Below are 9,997 nucleotides of genomic sequence, written 5' to 3' on the forward strand. Positions count from 1 at the left end.
ATGAGAGAGCTTGGGAAGTGAGTCAGTTGTTGTTCGCTGATGATACAGCTCTGGTGGCTGATTCATGTGAGAAACTGCAGAAGCTGGTGACTGAGTTTGGTAAAGTGTGTGAAAGAAGAAAGTTAAGAGTAAATGTGAATAAGAGCAAGGTTATTAGGTACAGTAGGGTTGAGGGTCAATTCAATTGGGAGGTGAGTTTGAATGGAGAAAAACTGGAGGAAGTGAAGTGTTTTAGATATCTGGGAGTGGATCTGGCAGCGGATGGAACCATGGAAGCGGAAGTGGATCATAGGGTGGGGGAGGGGGCGAAAATTCTGGGAGCCTTGAAGAATGTGTGGAAGTCGAGAACATTATCTCGGAAAGCAAAAATGTGTATGTTTGAAGGAATAGTGGTTCCAACAATGTTGTATGGTTGCGAGGCGTGGACTATGGATAGAGTTGTGCGCAGGAGGATGGATGTGCTGGAAATGAGATGTTTGAGGACAATGTGTGGTGTGAGGTGGTTTGATCGAGTAAGTAACGTAAGGGTAAGAGAGATGTGTGGAAATAAAAAGAGCGTGGTTGAGAGAGCAGAAGAGGGTTTTTTGAAATGGTTTGGTCACATGGAGAGAATGAGTGAGGAAAGATTGACCAAGAAGGTATATGTGTCGGAGGTGGAGGGAACGAGGAGAAGAGGGAGAGCCAAATTGGAGGTGGAAAGATGGAGTGAAAAAGATTTTGTGTGATCGGGGCCTGAACATGCAGGAGGGTGAAAGGACGGCAAAGAATAGAGTGAATTGGAGCGATGTGGTATACCGGGGTTGACGTGCTGTCAGTGGATTGAATCAAGTCATGTGTATGGGGGTGGGTTGGGCCATTTCTTTCGTCTGTTTCCTTGCGCTACCTCGCAAACGCGGGAGACAGCGACAAAGCAAAAAAAAAAAAAAAAAAAAAAAGTTTGTTGGGTATTCCTGGTAAATTATATGGGAGGGTATTGATTGAGAGGGTGAAGGCATGTACAGAGAATCAGACTGGGGAAGAGCAGTGACGTTTCAGAAGTGGTAGAGGATGTGTGGATCAGGTGTTTCCTTTGAAGCATGTATGTGAAAAGTACTTAGAAAAACAAATGGATTTGTATGTAGCATTTATGGATCTGGAGAAGGCATATGATAGAGTTGATAGAATTGCTCTGTGGAAGGTTTTAAGAATATATGGTGTGGGAGGCAAGTTGTTAGAAGCAGTGAAAAGTTTTTATCGAGTATGTAAGGTATGTGTACGTGTAGGAAGAGAGCAAAATGATTGGTTCTCAGTGAATATAGGTTTGCGGCAGGGGTGTGTGATGTTTCCGTGGTTGTTTGATTTCTTTATGGATGTGGTTGTTAGGGAGGTGAATGCAAGAGTTTTGGAAAGAGGGGCAAGTATGCAATCTGTTGTGGATGAGAGGGCTTGGGAAGTGAGTCAGTTGTTGTTCGCTGATGATACAGCGCTGGTGGCTGATTCATGTTAGAAACTGTAGAAGCTGGTGACTGAGTTTGGTAAAGTGTGTGAAAGAGGAAAGTTAAGAGTAAATGTGAATAAGAGCAAGGTTATTAGGTACATTAGGGTTGAGGGTCAAGTCAATTGGGAGGTAAGTTTGAATGGAGAAAAACTGGAGGAAGTAAAGTGTTTTAGATATCTGGGAGTGGATCTGGCAGCCGATGGAACCATGGAAGCGGTGGGGGAGGGGGCGAAAATTATGGGAGCCTTGAAGAATGTTTGGATGTCGAGAACATTATCTCGGAAAGCAAAAATGGGTATGTTTGAAGGAATAGTGGTTCCAAAAATGTTGTGTGGTTGCACGGCGTTGGCTACGGATAGAGTTGTGCGCAGGAGGGTGGATGTGCTGGAAATGAGATGTTTGAGGACAATATGTGGTGTGAGGTGGTTTGATCGAGTAATGTAAGGGTAAGAGAGATGTGTGGAAATAAAAAGAGTGTTGTTGAGAGAGCAGAAGAGGTGTTTTGAAATGGTTTGTTCCCATTGAGAGAATGAGTGAGGAAAGATTGACCAAGAGGATATATATGTCAGAGGTAGAGGGAACGAGGAGAAGTTGGAGACCAAATTGGAGGTGGAAAGATGAAGTGAAAAAGATTTTGTGTGATCGGGGCCTTAACATGCAAGAGGGTGAAAGGCGTGCAAGGAATAGAGTGAATTGGAACGATGTGGTGTACCGAGGTCGACGTGCTGTCAATGGATTGAACCAGTGCATGTGAAGCGTCTGGGGTAAACCATGGAAAGTTGTGTGGGGCCTGGATGTGGAAAGGGATCTGTGGTTTTGGTGCATTATTACATGACAGCTAGAGACTGAGTGTGAACGAATGGGGCCTTTGGTGCCTTTTCCTAGCGCTACCTCGCCCACATGAGGGGTGATGGGGTTGTTATACCATGTGTGGCGAGGTGGCGATGGGAACAAGTAAAGGCAGACAGTATGAATTATGTACATGTGTGTATATGTATATGTCTGTGTGTATATATATATATATATATATATATATATATATATATATATATATATATATATATATATATATATATATATATATATATATATATATATATATATATATATATATGTACATGAGATGTATAGGTATTTATATGTGCGTGTGTGGATGTGTATGTATATACATTTGTTTGTGGGCGGGTTGGGCCATTCTTTCGTCTGTTTCCTTGCGCTACCTCGCTAACGCGGGAGACAGCGATAGAGCAAAATAAAAATGAATAAAGAAATAATTGATATATATATATATATATATATATATATATATATATATATATATATATATATATATATATATATATATATATATATATATATATATATATATATATATTATTATTTTATTATACTTTGTCGCTGTCTCCCGCGTTTGCCAGGTAGCGCAAGGAAACAGACGAAAGAAATGGCCCCCCCCCCCCCCAATACACATGTATATACATACGTCCACACACGCAAATATACATACCTACACAGCTTTCCATGGTTTACCCCAGACGCTTCACATGTCTTGCTTCAATCCACTGACAGCACGTCAACCCCGGTATCGCTCCAATTCACTCTATTCCTTGCCCTCCTTTCACCCTCCTGCATGTTCAGGCCCCGATCACACAAAATCTTTTTCACTCCATCTTTCCACCTCCAATTTGGTCTCCCACTTCTCCTCGTTCCCTCCACCTCCGATACATATATCCTCTTAGTCAATCTTTCCTCACTCATTCTCTCCATGTGCCCAAACCATTTCAAAACACCCTCTTCTTGTCTCTCAACCACGCTCTTCTTATTTCCACACATCTCTCTTACCCTTACGTTACTTACTCGATCAAACCACCTCACACCACACATTGTCCTCAAACATCTCATTTCCAGCACATCCATCCTCCTGCGCACAACTCTATCCATAGCCCACGCCTCGCAACCATACAACATTGTTGGAACCACTTTTCCTTCAAGCATACCCATATTTGCTTTCCGAGATAATGTTCTCGACTTCCACACATTCTTCAAGGCTCCCAGGATTTTCGCCCCCTCCCCCACCCTATGATCCACTTCCGCTTCCATGGTTCCATCCGCTGACGGATCCACTCCCAGATATCTAAAACACTTTACTTCCTCCAGTTTTTCTCCATTCAAACTTACCTCCCAACTGACTTAACCCTGAACCCTACTGTACCTATTTACCTTGCTCTTATTCACATTTACTCATAACTTTCTTCTTTCACACACTTTACCAAACTCAGTCACCAGCTTCTGCAGTTTCTCACATGAATCAGCCACCAGCGCTGTATCATCAGCGAACAACAACTGACTCACTTCCCAAGCTCTCTCATCCCCAACAGACTTTATACTTGCCACTCTTTCCAAAACTCTTGCATTCACCTCCCTAACAACCCAATCCATAAACAAATTAAACAACCATGGAGACATCACACACCCCTGCCGCAAACCTACATTCACTGAGAACCAATCACTTTCCTCTCTTGAAAAATGTGGAAGTCGAGAACATTATCCCGGAAAGCAAAAATGGGTATGTTTGAAGGAATAGTGGTTCCAACAATGTTGTATGGTTGCGAGGCGTGGGCTATGGATAGAGTTGTGCGCAGGAGGATGGATGTGCTGGAAATGAGATGTTTGAGGACAATGTGTGGTGTGAGGTGGTTTGATCGAGTAAGTAACGTAAGGGTAAGAGGGATGTGTGGAAATAAAAAGAGCGTGGTTGAGAGAGCAGAAGAGGGTGTTTTGAAGTGGTTTGGGCACATGGAGAGAATGAGTGAGGAAAGATTGACCAAGAGGATATATGTGTCGGAGGTGGAGGGAACGAGGAGAAGAGGGAGACCAAATTGGAGGTGGAAAGATGGAGTGAAAAGGATTTTGTGTGATCGGGGCCTGAACATGCAGGAGGGTGAAAGGAGGGCAAGGAATAGAGTGAATTGGAGCGATGTGGTATACAGGGGTTGACGTGCTGTCAGTGGATTGAATCAAGGCATGTGAAGCGTCTGGGGTAAACCATGGAAAGCTGTGTAGGTATGTATATTGCGTGTGTGGACGTGTGTATGTACATGTGTATGGGGGGGGTTGGGCCATTTCTTTCGTCTGTTTCCTTGCGCTACCTCGCAAACGCGGGAGACAGCGACAAAGTATAAAAAAAAAAAAAAAAAAAAAAAAAAAAAATATATATATATATATATATATATATATATATATATATGAGTTCACGGGGAAAATGAAACATGATGGGTTCCAAAGTGCTCTTTCGTGTAATAATCATATCATCAGGGGAGACAGAGGAAAGAAATATAAGTCAGTTGATATTCATCGAAGAGATGAAGGTACGACGCCAGTTTGTAAACATGTGATTGTCCAAAACATACAACAAGCGTTCATAAACTTGTCATTTTACAAATTTTATCAGTAATAAAAATATCTAATCTATATACACTATCAGTAATATTAAGATTATAATTCTTTGTGTATTTGATAATAGAAGATTCAATGAGTTAGAGTTTATAACAGAGATGGTATTACTCCAGTCAATACAGTGATCATATTGTTTAACGTACTCAAACAAGGTATTTGATTCTTTTCCCCTTCTTATTCTATGTTTGTGTTGCTTAAGTCTAATAGAAAGATCCTTACCAGTCCGACCAACGTAAAATTTATCACAGTTTCCACAAGGCACTTTACAGATGCATCCAAGAGAATTTTCTGGTGAATTCCTGGTTAAGATATTCTTTATAGTATATTGTTGCTAAAGGCAACATTTACATTAAAGGATTTAAGCAACTCGAGAAGTAAAGTGAAATTATTATGAGAAGGGAGAACTAAAAGATTCTAGGTGTCAATGGGAGGTTTGGGCTCACCTCTATAAAATGATTTCTTTGCTAACTTAAGGGATTTATCAATGAAAGATCTAGGGTACTTTAACTTGGATCCAATAGATTATATTTCCTTAAACTCATCATCAATAAACTCTGGACTTAAAAAACGTGATACCCTAAGGAACATAGATTGAAATGATGATAATTTAACTCTATCATGTTGAGATGAGTAATAATGGATATGTGAGCAGACATTGGTGGGTTTTCTGTATATGCTATACTTGTTTCCTTGCCTATGAATCATGCAGTCTAGAAATGGTAACATACCATTTTTTTCAATTTCTACAGCAAATTTGATGGAAGGCACCAAATTGTTAAGTAAGGGGAGAAATATTTGTAAATTTTCATTTGTTGGCCAAACACAAAGAACATCACGTACATACCTAAACCAAATTGCATTAGAAGGTAAGATATCCTTTAGAAATTCTGTTTAAAAGAAACTCCATATAAAGATTACTTAGTACAGGTAAAAGAGGGTTACCCATTACCATACCAAATCTTTGGGCATAATAATCTCCATTGAATTGAAATACACAGTCTTTTATACACAATCGTATCAGTTCATTGAAAACAGACTTTGAAACTGGTAAATGAATATCATCCAACACATCAAATGAATATTCTGAAAGGTCATCAACTGGAACTTTAGTGAAAATTGAGGAAACATCAAAGGTAACTAGTTTAGGCTAACTAGTTAGCCTGTTGACTAAATCTACATTGTTCATGATATTAGAATTTGATACCTTACCCACTAAAAGGCTTAATAAAGAAACTAACCACTTTTACAATATGTGTGTGATGGAGCCTACTGAACTCACTATAGGTCTTGCTGGAAAATTCTGTTTATGTGTTTTGATAAGTCCATACATATATGGCAATGAAGGGGACAAAAATGACAAACATTTGATAAGAGAAATGTTACCTTTCAACAACAACTTCATTTCTTTATTGAAATGAGAATTAACTGCTTCTAAGGGAATTTTACTAAGTTTAGAATATGTTGTGTCATCATTTAGATCATTCAATATAGATAAATAGTTACTTTTGTCTAAATTCACAACAGTGTTAGCCTTATCTGCTTTAGTAATATGAATATCCTTGTCTTTTTTGAGGGTGTTAATAGCTCTTATAAATCTTTTAGCGCAATTAGGTTCCACTGGTTTTGACAAACTGGCATACACTAAACTCCAACCAATATTAATTTCATCATCACTTAAATTACATTATTTCTCTAAATCATAAAAAGACTTTGTGACATCAACACAGCTAGCTTCCCTGTTAGAGCACACAAAACTTAAACCATAGCCTAATGCACACAAGGAATCCTCATCTAGTTGTTTATTAGACAGGTTTACTACAAAAGATGGGTTTGTGTTCTTGGTCCAGTCGCTGTTTTTAATACGATGGTCCAACTTACAATTTAGTGACATTTGTAGCCTATTGCGTTCTTTCCTTAATCTATCATAGCAATAGTCCAACATCCGGTTCTTCCAAAGTGTCGGTATTGCCATTTGAAAGCCACGTTTCTTCTCTCTTGAAATGCGAAAAACCTCCTCCATTTCTAATTTCTTTAATTCAATGTTTTTCTTTAAAATGATATTTTGGAATTGGTCAAATGGTCGACCAGACAGCTGGAGCAATCTTTGAGGTAGGAGAGATCTTGGCATCACTTGTTCATCAAGGCATTTCCTAAGGAATCCAAATCGTAACTTCAATTGGTGGGCCTTGATCAGCGATATGGAGAAAACAGTAACGAAAGGAGAAAGTCAAGGACAGCTTGTAGAGAAGTAATAGAAGAGCGGTGTGGAATCCATGTTGGAAGGGATCACAATTTTGCGCGTGATCAAGTTATTCCTATGAATCATTGTGGAAAATGAAACACGATAAGTTCCTAAGTACACTTTCGTGTAATAATCACATCATCATAGGAAACGCAAGAGAGAAATAGAAGTCAGTTGATGTACATCGAAGAGACGAAGCTAGGACGCCATTTGGTAAACATGTGATTCTCCAAAACATACAACGAACGTTCATAAACGTATAATTTTACAAATTCTATCAACCATAAAGTTACTTAATCTTTATAGACCATCACTAATATAAAGATTATAATTCTTTGTATATTAGATAATAGAAGATTCAATGATATTTCTCTTGGTAATAGAGTTAGAGTTAATAACCGAGATGGCATTACTCCAGTCAATACAATGATCATAGTTTTTAACATGATTATACAAGGCATTTGATTCTTGTCTCGTTCTTATACTATATTTATGTTGGTTAAGTCTAACAAAAAAGATCCTTACTAGTCTGACCAACATAAAATCTATCACAATTTCCACAAAGCACTTTATAGAAGCATCTAAGAGAATTTTCCGGTGAATATCTTCATCAGGAATTCGTCTCACGTTGGTGAGCAACGGGGTCTACATTAAAAGGGTAGTGAGTGTTGGGATGAAGAAGTAAAATTAGTAGTGAAAAAGAAGAGAGAGGCATTTGGAAGCTTTTTGCAAGGAAATAATGAAAATGACTGGGAAATGTATAAAAGAAAGAGGCAGAAGGTCAAGAGAAAGGTGCAAGAGGCGAAAAGGAGGGCAAATGAGAGTTGGGGTGAGAGAGTATCATAAGATTTTGGGGAGCATAAAAAAATGTTTTGGAAGGAGGTAAATAAAGTGCGTAAGACAAGAGAACAAATGGGAACGTCAGCAAATTGTGCTAATGGGGAGGTGATAACAAGTGGTGGTGATGTGAGGAGATGAGTGAGTATTTTGAAGGTTTGTTGAATGTATTTGATGATAGAGTGGCAGATATAGGGTGCTTTGGTCGAGGTGGTGTGCAAAGTGAAAGGGTTAGGTAAAATGACTTGTAAAGAGAAGAGGTAGTAAAAGTTTTGCGGAAAATCAGAGCCGGCAAGGCTGGGGGTTTGGATGGTACTGCAGTGGAATTTATTAAAAAAGGGGTGACTGTATTGTTGATTATTTGGTAAGGTTATTTAATGTGTGTATAAATCATGGTGAGGTGCCTGATGACTGGTGGAATTCTTGTATAGTGGCATTGTACAAAGGAAAAGGGATAAGAATGAGTGCTGAGTTTACAGAGGTATAAGTTTGTTGAGTAGTCTTGGGAAATTATATGGGAGGGCATTTATTGAGAGGGTGAAGGCATGTACAGAGCATCAGATTGGGGAAGAGCAGTGTGGTTTCAGAAGTGGTAGAGGATGTGTGGATCAGGAGTTTGCTTTGAAAAATGTATGTGAGCAATACTTAGAAAAGCAAATGGATTTGTATGTAGCATTTATGGATCTGGAGAGGGCATTTGATAGCGTTGAAAGAGATGCTCTGTGGAAGGTATTAAGAATATCAGGTGTGAGAGGTAAGTTTTTAGAATCAGCGAAGAGTTTTTATCGAGGATGTAAGGCATGTATACGTGCAGGAAGAGAGGAAAGTGATTGGTTCTCAGTGAATGTTGGTTTACGGCAGGGGTGCGTGATGTCTCCATGATTGTTTAATTTGTTTATGGATGGGATTGCTCGGGAGGTGAATGCAAGGGTTTTGGAAAGAGGGGCAAATCTGTAGTCTGTTGTGGATGTGAGAGCTTCGTAAGTGAGTCAGTGGTTGTTCGCTGATGAAACAGAGCTGGTGGCTGATTCGGGTGAGAAACTGCAGAAGCTGGTGACTGAGTTTGGTAAAGTGTGTGAAAGAAGAAAGTTAAGAGTAAATGTGAATAAGAGCAAGGTTATTACGTACAGTAGGGTTGAGGGTTAAGTCAGTTGGGAGGTAAGTTTGAATGGAGAAAAACTGGAGGAATTAAAGTGTTTTAGATATCTGGGAGTGGATATGGCAGCGGATGGAACCATGGAAGCGGAAGTGGATCATAGGGTGGGGAAGAGGTGGAAATCCTGGGAGCCTTAAAGAATGTTTGGAAGTCGAGAACATTATCTTGGAAAGCAAAAATAAGTATGTTTGAAGGAATAGTGGTTCCAACAATGTTGTATGGTTGCGAGGCGTGGGCTATGGATAGAGTTGTTCGCAGGAGGATGGATGTGCTGGAAATGAGATGTTTGAGGACAATATGTGGTGTGAGGTGGTTTGATCGAGTAAGTAATGAAAGGGTAAGAGAGATATGTGGTTATAAAAAGAGTGTGGTTGAGAGAGAAGAAGAGGGTGTTTTGAAATGTTTTGGTCACATGGAGAGAATGAAGAAGGAAAGTTTGACAAAGAGGATATTTGTGTTAGAGGGGGAGGAAACGAGATATGTGGAACCAAATTGAAAGTGGAAGGATTGAGTGATAAAGATTTAGAGTGATCGGGGCCTGAACAAGCAGGAGGGTGAAAGGCGTGCAAGGACTTGAGTGAATTGGAACGATATGGTATACCGAGGCCGATGTGCTGTCAATGGATTGAACCAAGGAATGTGAAGCGTCTGGGGTAAACCATGGAAAGTTCTCTGGTTCCTGGATCTGGAAAGGGAGATGTGGTTTCGGTGTATTATACATGACGGGTAGAGACTTTATTGTCTTTTCCTAGAACAGCCTCGAGCACATGCGGGGGAGTGGGTTGTTATTTCATGTATGACGGGGTGGCGACGAGAATTAATGAATTAT

Source organism: Panulirus ornatus, chromosome 69 (assembly GCF_036320965.1).
Source record: "Panulirus ornatus isolate Po-2019 chromosome 69, ASM3632096v1, whole genome shotgun sequence".
Taxonomy (NCBI): domain Eukaryota; kingdom Metazoa; phylum Arthropoda; class Malacostraca; order Decapoda; family Palinuridae; genus Panulirus; species Panulirus ornatus.